Source organism: Apodemus sylvaticus, chromosome 11, assembly GCF_947179515.1.
Source record: "Apodemus sylvaticus chromosome 11, mApoSyl1.1, whole genome shotgun sequence".
NCBI classification, from domain to species: domain Eukaryota; kingdom Metazoa; phylum Chordata; class Mammalia; order Rodentia; family Muridae; genus Apodemus; species Apodemus sylvaticus.
Genome location: NC_067482.1, coordinates 106,996,775 through 107,008,415, shown reverse-complemented (window position 1 = coordinate 107,008,415; position 11,641 = coordinate 106,996,775). Strand labels below are relative to the sequence as shown.

At 38.0% G+C, this 11,641-nt stretch overlaps 1 protein-coding gene and 1 pseudogene across 17 annotated transcripts in view; both read right to left on the bottom strand.

The window, feature by feature from the left end:
- The window catches only part of LOC127696398 (uncharacterized), an 837,478-nt gene that overhangs the window by 719,240 nt on the left and 106,597 nt on the right, over window positions 1–11,641 (bottom strand). The window lies entirely within an intron of this gene.
- Window positions 283–1,682, bottom strand: LOC127696385 (vomeronasal type-1 receptor 1-like; annotated as a pseudogene).

Below are 11,641 nucleotides of genomic sequence, written 5' to 3'. Positions count from 1 at the left end.
CGAAGCTTAGCCTGGTAGATGGTTTAACAGGATCTCAGCCAATGTGACTTCAGAATAAAAAACCTTCTCTGGAGACAATTTATATTGAATTAGCTCTCTTTATTAGGGGTGAAGAATGGCTGTTAAACCCTGGTGTGTGGGGAGTGTTTTGTGTTGAGTGTACATCATTTCCAGAGGCTGAGGTGCTTGAAATTCATCAGTCACATGAAGAAGAACTCGCACTGATAGCTGGGCTTGTCTTAATAAGGAGATAGGAAGTTTAAGGCAAAACCTGGCCACCAGGATCCATGACTATATTGCATGGCAGACGTGGAAGTTGTACAGGCTACATACAAGGGTCCAACTCTGGAGAGGAGGGAACAGTCCTACTCCTTCCAGTCTCAGGCTTAGGTTCTCATGGGTTGGACACATCTTGACCTCACTCTCTTGCTCCAGACTTCTTACCCCAGTCATATGGCTTTGCAGCCCCACCATGAAGGGTCTTCAACAAGGACCCTTAGGATCCCTAAAGATCAACAGCAAGGGAGAAACGGTGGGCAAGCTTACAGTCAGAACTTCTTTGACATACCTCCCCCATAAATGAGTGTTCACAAAAGAAATGTGAAAGAAAGTACAAATACAGTCTAGAAGATAAAAGGTCACAAATGTGACCACCAGCATGACTGTAGTGTGGGCTGCTCTGGTCTCAGCATAGACTCTGAGCTTCTGATTGTGGTTGTGTATATAGTGCATTCTCTGGTGGTGTCTCTTCAGGTGAATCATCATAGAGAAAACTGGTCCAGATCATGATGCTGATAAATAAAATGTCCTGGGCAAACCACAATAAGCTAATGCCAACACTGACAACAGAGAGGGATCAGATCCACTTACCTTTAGAATCAGTGCCATTGTGTCTTTTCTGTGGACCACTAGCATTCATTGGAATGTACGCATTATTTAAGACACTGAAAAACCAGCAACTGTAACAAAAATATGTCATGAACTTGGGGGTATTTCTCTGAGCATGACCCTTGTCCAATTACCAGGAACATGAGTGACAAACTGGTAGGTGGTCAGGGCACAGGTAGAACACATGTTTGTGCTTTGAGACACCATGTGAAAGAAGTATGAAAGTTTACCTGTGAGGTCAGTTGGAGGCTTCCTTGGAGCCAAAACTGTAATATGGTTTGGAAATGTCAAGAAGAGGAGATTGAAGGTATTGCCCACAGCTAAGTTTGATAGAATGACTTGAATGGGCCTCAGATGAGTGTCAGTCAAAATTGGAGATAAATTATGAAGAAACACAAGAATGTTGCCCACAGTCCCAACCTCAGCCTGGCAAAGCAAAAGTATCTGAAGAGCCACTTCTTCTGTAGTATTCAGGGTTTTATTTTGAGATAACATGGAGATAGCTTCATTGGATCAGGTAGGACACTGTTGTCTTCAAGAGTCTTCCCAATTATTTGAGATTTTCAATTGTTTTTGGAGTCTTTTATCTCAAGAATGTGGCCCTGCTTTGTCACTACAAGAGTTTTCTCTGAAAAAAACCAAGAATATTTAATTTACACTTATTTTGCTTCCTTTCCCTCATGATGGAATTGTGCATGTGATGGAACTCTATCTCTCATGTTCAACACCATAAACACATATTTCTACACATTATGGGTTCTGCATGTGTATACATGTATATCTGTAGACATGAGTGCATTTTTGCTCCATTGGAATTCAACATTATCTTTCAAAACAATGTGCTAAAAATAGTAATTTGTTGTTGAAGAGATGGTCCTAGTCTGCTCATATTTGAGGAACTGTATTTATGCAGTTTTGATTGAACAAGCAGGCAGAACAATCATATTCATAAGATAATTAAATATTCCAAAATATAATTAAGAGATGGGGGCATGGGTCAGTGGTGAAGAGCACTGGCTCCTCTTCTAGAGGACCCACACTCCATTGCCAGCATCTACATGACCCTTGTAACTGTATGTAACTCCAGTTCCAGGGACCTGGCACCTTCACATTCATACATACCATCAAAACACCAGTGCATATAAACTAAAAATATATCAAATAATTTTAACAAATGATAATGAAAAATTAATATTCTTACTTTATATAAGAACTTGAATTAAGATCTTTATATAGAATGTTATAAAGATTGTTCCCTTAAAATAATCCAATCTGTGTTTATATACTTTTATAGTACTCATCATTGTTTAGAAAGAAAATATTTCTGAAAAAGTCAATAGCTTTCTGTTTATAAAGGACAATATTGATATATACCTGTAATATCTATTGTGAAGAAAACTGAGAGACCCAGGCATATCATTGATTCACAAATGTCCACATTTTAACTGTATTTCTAATGAATCTGATGCTGGAATTGTATTGGATAAATGACCAGTTTTCATCAATCACAATCCAAAAACATTACTGTCACCTCTGTTAAAGTCTTTGCATACAGAGATTTTTTTAAAACTCAGATTTTGAATGCTCCTGTTTAGTCTCCAACTTACATGGTTTATGTTGATTTTTATAAAAACAATAAGCTTTTATCCAACAACTAAAAATCTGTCATATCACATATGAAAGTCACATTAAAAGGCATTTTCAGATGAGTGCTGCACCATGACATAGACATTTCTTTTGCCTAGAGAAATCATTGACAAAATTATGTAAACTGTGGAGACAAAAACAAATTCCTTCTAATGATTAATGTTGATTTCAGAATACACTGGACTGTAGGGAGGAGAATAGAACTTTAAACAGAAACATAAAGCTGCAGGAATCTTACCTACCACAAGGATGGGGTTTACTCACAGGGATGAAGGCCTGCTCCTAATCAGGTACTGGAGAAAAAGCTCTGATTTCATTTCCTGTTGAAGATCTTTTCAGTGTATCTGTTCCCTAAGACAGATCCAAAGGAATGGTGAAGTCTCATATCTTCCAGGAAATGTTGTGCAAATGGCTGAATGAGGTGAGATATCAGAGCCCACAAAGGGACAGACGTCGCTTACAGAGTCCAATACATTGTCATCTGTGTTGTTACTGGGCATGGCTTTATACAGCTTCTAGAATACCTCTAAATGGAAAACACATGTATCCCCAGTACAAATCAATATGCTTTCCTTCTAGTAATCAATGAGGCCCAAGAGTTTTCTAGGTCATAGTGGGTAGAACAGAGGTTAAAACAAGTTTCCTTACTTTCTTTGGGGAAATCTAAGTTCAGAATTGGTGCTGTCATCAGGTGTGGAGAAGTGTACTACCAGGGAGATCAAGAGAATTGTTAGGTGTATTTCCAGGGACTGCATTACACTGTATACATTCACTGTTGCAAACTTGTGCTGACATCAGAAAGCCCATAAGCATGTTATCTGGAGTCTTGCATTTTCCTATTCTTGGACAAGGATATTTTAGTTTGACAAATCAAGCAACAGAAGCCTGTGTTAACTCATATGTCCTTGCGTTATTCCAATGTCCGTTTGCTTTGAGGTAGATCATGACTCATTTTCTAATATACCATGAAGGCTTATTAGAAGTATAATAGGTTGTGATATTTTCTATAGATTCTAAATGTAAATAATCAATTTTGTACATACAGTAAAGGATATGGGCTGAGCAATCATTGACTAATAGAGAGAACCATCCCTGTCCATCCCACTGTATTCACAGTAGCCATGAAATAGAACCAGGTTAATTGTCCATCAGTTAATGAATGGATCGCTATACAATGGGGATTATACATCTCTTAAGCAAAATGTAATTATGAATGTTTTAGGTAATTTGATGATTATGCATATGATACTCCACAAATTAAAAGAAATGTTCTGCATTTTCCCCAATTTTTAGACATTAGTTTTGAATCTTGAGTTATGTGTGTTTCACTTGGAATACTTTATAAAGGTCAGGAGTGAAGTAAAATATAGATGGTTAGGGGACTTTTGTTAGAACACAGTTGTTTAAAGGATGTAAGTAGACAATGGACTGTAGACAATTAATCTATCTTGGAAATATAGCATGTATCAGAGAAAAGGAAAAGTTAATAATAATATTAAGGCTCCATTAAAACCTACTAGTTTACAATTTTAAAAACATAGTTGATCTATTTCTATTTGTCATTTATATCGATATCATCTATATATCATTTATATCTATATTTATCTCTCTCTCTCTCTCTCTCTGTGTGTGTGTGTGTGTGTGTGTGTGTGAGAGAGAGAGAGAGAGAGAGAGAGAGAGAGAGAGAGAGAGAGACTTATTACATTTTTTTTTTGTATATCATAACACATGGGCAATTTCCTGTGAGACATGTAGGGTATCTAGCCAGGCACTTTGATGTTATAGATCTTTTGTTGTAGTGTTCATTCCCACAGCTCTCAAATATATACATTATCTATACAGGTTAGAGGATATTCAACAGCCTTCTCACTACTCCAAAGTGTCTGTGGATTGGGTTAGTGATGCCAAAGGATAGACTCTCTTTGAGACTAGGGATTACCTAGTTACACTTTAGAATCAATGGAATAGCCTATTTTTTAAGTAACTAAAAATGAAAATTGTAGTATTATTTAAAAGCTACATACTTGAGTTATTTCTTTCATTTACATGGTATCAGAGGGGAAATTACTTATTCAATTCGTCTCCTTATCTCAACATGGATGCAATGATGTTGAGTGAAATATTTAAAAAGTGTGATTGGCACGTTCCCATGCTTGTGCCTCAAACCCTCTGCCCCAGGGACCATGCAATAGAGATTCATGGAGAGTCACTGTCCAGGAGCTTCTGAAACATCTCCACCTAGCTCGCTAGGTTCCTATTGGTGGTTTGCTACCACTCCAACCCCGTACTTCAAATCCCTCACGACCTTTGTGGAGCACCTCAGGCAAACACACACTTGGCCACCATACCTTTCTCTCTTGAACCCAGATGAGGTGCAACATGGAGGAAAATGTAGCACAAACTTAGTTGAGAAACAATGGTAACTCAGTCTTACAGTGCAGCAAATAAATGCAATCTTGTAAGCCTTAGTAAAATCTGATCCCTCCGGTGGAAGATCCTTGCAAATCCACCATGATACTAAGAAACTCTAACAGCTACATCTGACCTCTCTACTGACCTGGTTCCTAGAGGAAGTAACTCTCTCCTGTTTCCTCTCTTTCTCTGTCCAACCAAGAAGTCCAGCCTACTCGCCCAGTGATGGGCACCTTCATTAATTAGGTGATTGGTTCACAAGAACAGCACCAGGCCCATCCATAACACAATGACACCAGTATCTAATATGCATAAGTAGCTGTTGAGCAGCCACAGAGAACTGGGTCTACCAGGAGGGAGAGCTGGGGATGAAAGAGGGACAGGCAAGAGAAAATAATGAGCCAAGACAAAATTCATTCTGATCAAGTCTCAAAGTTTAATGTTCAGCTCTCAATATATAAGGGGAAAAACCCAAAGATCTTTCTTTGCTGGATTGAATTGCAAAGCAAGCTCAATGAACAGTTTGTTTTCTTGCAGGAAGCTGAAGTGGGGAGAAGGCCTGAGACTTCCATCTATGTTGGAAGACTCCACCCAGGTCAACAGAAGACCGATTGTGGTAGACAAATAAGGTTTGGTTAGCCCTCTCAAGATCAGGGGAAGGTCACACACATTGCACATACATCTAAACACACAATAAAAAAATAAATAAATTAGTAAGACTTGAAAACTATGTAATGGAGACAGTCTAAATATCTTCTGGTTAGGTGAAGAGAGTTGTTGAGTTTAATGGTAATAAAATTAAAGGATAAATTCACCAGAGAATCTAAGATGGTAGATGTCAGTTTGTCTCCTACAATCCCCAGGGTATATACTGAGTATACTTGCCTAAGCACCTCTGAAAATCAACAAGATAGATACACCCTTAGCCAACCTAACCAGAGGCAACTGAGACAGTATCCAAATCAAGAAAATCAGAAATGAAAAGGGAGACAAAACAACAGAAACTGAGGAAATTTAAAACCTCATCCTATCCAACTAAAAAAGCCTATACTCAACAAAACTGGAATATCTGGATGAACTGGACAATTTTCTAGTCAGATACCAAATACCAAAGTTAAATCAGGAGCAGATAAATGATCTAAACAGTCTCATAACCCCTAAAGAAATAGAAGCAATTATTAATCGTCTCCCAAACAAAAAAGCACAGGACCAGATGGGTTTAATGCAGAATTGTATCGGACCTTCAAAGAAAAACTCATAACAATTCTTTGTAAATTATTCTACTAATTAGAAATGGAAAGAACACTACCCAATGTATGGGTAGTGGCTATGTAGGCACAATTACTCTGACACCTAAACTGCACAAGACCCCAAAAAAGAAAGAGAACTTCAGACAAACTTTCTTATTTATGATTATAGATGCAAAAATGCTCAATAAATTCCTGCAAAATGAAACCAGGAACTCATCAAAACAATCATCTATCATGATCAAATAGGCTTCATCCCAGGGATTCAGGGATGGTTTAAGATATGGAAATCCATCAACATAATCCACTATATAAACAAACTCAAAAAAAAACCAAACAAACATGATCATTTCATTAGATGCTGAGAAAGCATTTGGCAAAATCCAATACCTCTTCATTATAAGTCTTAGAAATATCAGGAATTTAAGGCCCATTCCTAAACGTAGGTAGAACAATATACAGCAAATCAGTAGCCAACAGCAAGCTAAATGGAGAGAAACTTGAAGCAATCCCACTAAAATAAGGGACCAGACAAGGCGGCACACTCTTTCCATACCTATGTAATATAGTACTTGATTTCCTAGCCAGAGAAATTAGACAACAAAAGGAGGTCAAAAGGATGCAATTTGAAAAGGAATAAGTCAAAGTATCACTATTTGCAGATGATATGATAGTATACTTAAGTGACCCTAAAAATTCCACCAAAGAACTCCTAAAGTTGATAAACAACATCAGCAAAGTGGCTGGATATAAAATTAAGTCAAACAAATCAGTGGCTTTCTTGCACTCAAAGGATAAACAGACAGAGAAAGAAATTAGGGAAAAAACTCCCTTCACAATAGTCACAAATAATTTAAAATACCTTGGTGTGACTCTAACAAAGCAAGTGAAAGATCTGTATTACAAGAATTTCAAGTCTCTAAAGAAAGAAATCAAAGAAGATCTCAGAAGATGGAAAGAACTCCCACGCTCATGGATTGGCAGGATTAATATATCAAACCTGGCCATCTTGCCAAAAGCAATCTATAGATTCAATGCAATCAATCACCATCAAAATTCCAAATCAGTTCTTCATAGATTTAGAGCAATTTGCAAATTCAAGTTCTTAGCTTATTCCCTAATGTAGTTTATGACATCTCTAGTTATATGAAATTGAGATTGTGTGTGGACATTCCTTGTGCGCTCCAGATCTCTTGCTATGAGGTTGTTGCCTGATGCCCCAGGAGTTCTGACATTATCAGCTGGTGTGGACCATTTTTCAATCAGGAGATGTTGTGAAAACCTGCAATAAGCAAGACTTCTGAGTTTCTCAGTATAGTTCAGACATGCACAGTAGTGCTCTTTTTATTCTATTCTCTATGAGGAGTGACTATGGCCATTGAGGTATGTCTAGCCTGTGGCCTGAAGACCACTTGCATTTAGGGATAGCTATGAATGTGAACTCAACACACTTCACACACACGCACACTCATACACTCACTCATGAACACATGCACTGGTGTTTGCACAAGCACACAAAATTAAAATTCTAAAAAATAATGAATGCATAGGAAAATAGAAACATTTAATAAAGTAATACAGTCTGAAAACTTCCTGCTATTATGAAAATTTCATCCAAATGATTATCAAACAAGGAACCCTGTGTAGGAAAAAAAGTAAAATAATACTTTCATATTCGGTCTAATAGAGTCCAAAGGGAAAGTGGAATACTCTAGAATGTCATTTTGTAAACATAATGATTACAGAAGATCAGAGTACTTTTTCTAAAATTTATTCTCTTACATCCCAGTATCAACCACTCCTTCCTCCAAGGGCCCCGCCCTCATACAGCCTCTACCCCCTTTCCCCTCCCCTTCTCATCAGAGAAGTGGGAGCCCCCCTCGAAGCCCAGGTGTCAGAGCTCTTAAAATCAAATGACAGAAGGCAGCTTTGCTAATTCTGGTGGGATTTCTTTCATGAAGTTTCCTCCAAGGCATAAACATTCTAAACTCCACAAGTTCTGGAACAAATCCTAAATCAGTAGACCAAAACAATTTAAATTACTGCTGGAAAAGTGAAAATGCTCCAGAATGTCTAAGAAACTGCAGTAAAAAGGACAAAATTTACATTGTCATATACATAATTTCTAAAGAAAATGGTACACTTCTGTTTTGGCAACAACTTTTAAAATGACATGTCTGTATTACTGCTCTTATGCATATTCATGAGTTAGAATATAGGCTCACAACAAATGGTAAAGGAATACTGAGAACGTGTTTTAAAACAAGGGAGGCTCTTTGAACACCCAAATTAAATTATAGCTGAACTTTTGAGTGGACTGAGGGTTCTAATAAGCAACAAATAAAGACTTTTATTGGCTAGCAACACAATGAGAGCTACTGTGCTAAGAAGACAAATCTGGGCAGTTTATATCCCTGGATATAAGATTTACTTAAATGGTAAATAAATGTCAAAGTAACATCCCTAAAAAGTAATATGTAAATAATGAAGATCAATCACCATCACTGATTATTTAATACAAACATATCACAAATGTTACTGGTTGGACTGATTAACAAATGCCAAACAGGAAGTAAGAAAACATTCAACTCTGATGTCTAAATGTAGTTTATTTACTGATTAAAAATATGCCAAGTTTTAAAATGATTTGCCGTCTATGGTGACAACGCAAAGCTTCCTTCTTTTGAAGGAAAGTTTTCTCCATAATCTGGAGTTGTATGCAGAACTACTTGGAAACATCATCCACAGGGAGAAGTAGCTGTCTCGTGACCTAGAGTAGGGTAGCGTGCTCCTCAGTGACTGGATGGGAAGCTGCTTTTAATGGCACCTGGAAGGTGGACCTGACAACCTGAGAAGGGCTCCTTCAGCTGGCACACTGGCTACAGTCTCAAACACTCAGAATGTTTGGTTGCACATTACAGCAAACAAATCACCTACAAGGTAGTCCTAGAAAGCTTAGCTGATTCCTTCATTGTTTTCAATGGAAATTCTGTTGCTTTCACCACTGTGTGTGTGTGTGTGTGTGTGTGTGTGTGTGTGTGTGTGTCATGTGTCACCTCCAAGCCTAAACTCTAAGCCAGTTATTGTGCAACATTCTGACTGCCAGAGTTCTTTTTTTAAAAACCATAAGTATATCTAATAAAATCATGAGTCTCCCTCTAGCTCTTTAGAGAGCTTACTAACCAGCTATACTATGTAACTCCTGACCAGCAAGAGATGTTGCAGGAGAACAGCCGTTTTCAACTCTGTTTCTTGTCAGGATGCAGATGGTAAATGAGACCATCTGCAGAGGAATTCAGAAAGCACCGCTCCTTTATACATTCATCACGTTAAGACTATTAATTGCTCCCAACCTAAGCTTTATGTACAAGGGCTCTATAGTGAAACTGTAACCTGTATCAACTATGCTCACCTTGTATAAAATGAATTTTAATCTCAAAAACCAACATGTAAGCATTTCAAAGAAACCCAACTTGTAACCCGCTCTCAATTTTAAAAGCCTGCCTTTAAATTTAAATAGGAAAACCTCAGAGGAGAGAATAACCTGATCTATGAACAGGGTGTCTGTGGAATTTATGTAAAACAAAGATACTGATGGTAATTCATAGAAAAAATCTTCATGCACCATAATAATTATACACAATCCTGTTAATGACTTTTTATTGTTTAATCTTTTCAGCAATTCAGTATTGAATATTTGGGAATTGTACTTATTTAGAAGACTATAAATAACATAGTTGCAATATGCCATTGATGTTTTGTCCGTCTTCCAATAGCCAGAAAAGCCACTATTACCCTGGCAGGTCAGGCCAAGCAAGTGAGTGCGAGCATTGCTAAATCAAACTTCATCCTTGCTGAAGCCACCTTTCAAACATTTACAAAATATTTAAAATAGCCTTAACTCTAAATTTGAAGTAAGGGAAACCGCTAGCTTCATCACCTACTTTGGACTCCCTTAATCTAGGAAATATTCCCAGGAACAACAAAAAAGAATAGCTCCCTCTCTTCTCCCACCCCCACCCCCCCCCCTTTTTTTTGCCAATGTCCAATTTCTTCTTTTCTGAACAGCTGTATTATCCAACTTAAGTTGCTCTGCTAATTTCAGTCCCTCAAGGACTAACTTGGAAGGCAAATAAAATACAAGAAAAGATCAATTTGCTGGGAAAGATCAAATGAGAAAACTGTGGGGACAGCAACAGGTCAGCGCATGGAGAACTAAGCAGACCTGTTCTTCATCAACTGCAGCTCTCTGGGGACATCACACACTACCTGTCCGTGGGCTTTATTGAACCATCTAACCTGCCTCTCTGTTCCATTCTTCTGGGCCCAAGTGAATCATATCCTGCTGCTGACAAGTTAGCAGGGGACTGCGGCTGCAACATGAAAGTACTTTTCTTTCTTGTCTAAATCAGGCAGATTTTTGAAATGACAACACAGCACTGACTCATGACATGGCAAGATGAAATGAGAGGACTGGGCCGGTCTTGGAGCTCCGCAGATAAAAGTAATCAAATGACACTCATGGAATGCAAATTGGCATTCTTGACTGCAGCAATTGCACAACCAAGAAACATCCCTGACAGCAAGCAAGATTAGGACAAAATGTTATGTAAAGCATTGAACTCAGAAACTCTCACTTGAAAATTCAAACTGTAATACTTACATTTTAATATAGCAACAGTCAGCCCTGCTTTTCGCCTGCTCCTTTTTGTAATCACATATCCCTGCCTGACAGATAACTCACATCTCAGGCAGAAGAGGGTAAGTCAGGTATTAGCAATACACTACTACTATTAATATTTCCTCAATATTTTTAAAAGTCACACGAGGTTGGTTTTTACCCAAAGTTTTATATACAAACCCAACTTAATATTCTCAGAGGATTAGGGGGTCAAGGCATTTCAGACATGCTTCCAGAAAGATCCTCTACACAAAGTTCACATTCAGGTTTGCTAGCCCTTCCCTCAGGTGAAGATATTCCTATGCTTTGGTAAAGTAATTAGCAGTCTGGATTTTAAATCCACTGCTCTCCGGGAACAGAAAGAGTACCTACAACTCAGAACTTCATTAAAACTGAACAAGTTTAAATGAAACGGCTACAAATATGATATAAAATACAGAGCCTTTAAGGGCTCACAAAGGATTCTCGTGTGGATGATTCCAAAGAGCGAAAGGAAGTTCTATCAAACTTACACAAGGCTTAGTCTAGAGGAAAAGTTCAGAGCAGAAACACTTAGTGTCAGAAATAAATTCCACCTAAAGCATGTGTGTCTGTGCACAAAACCATCTAAACGTGCAGAACAGAAAACGGTGGGAGACAAATGGACTTAGCCACCGCTCAGTGATTAGTATATGGGAACAGCTCTGTTCACAAATAGTAACACTGGCCAGGGGAAGAAAAGGCATGCAACTGGCTTTTATAATGTTCTGTAAAATGCCGTTACAAG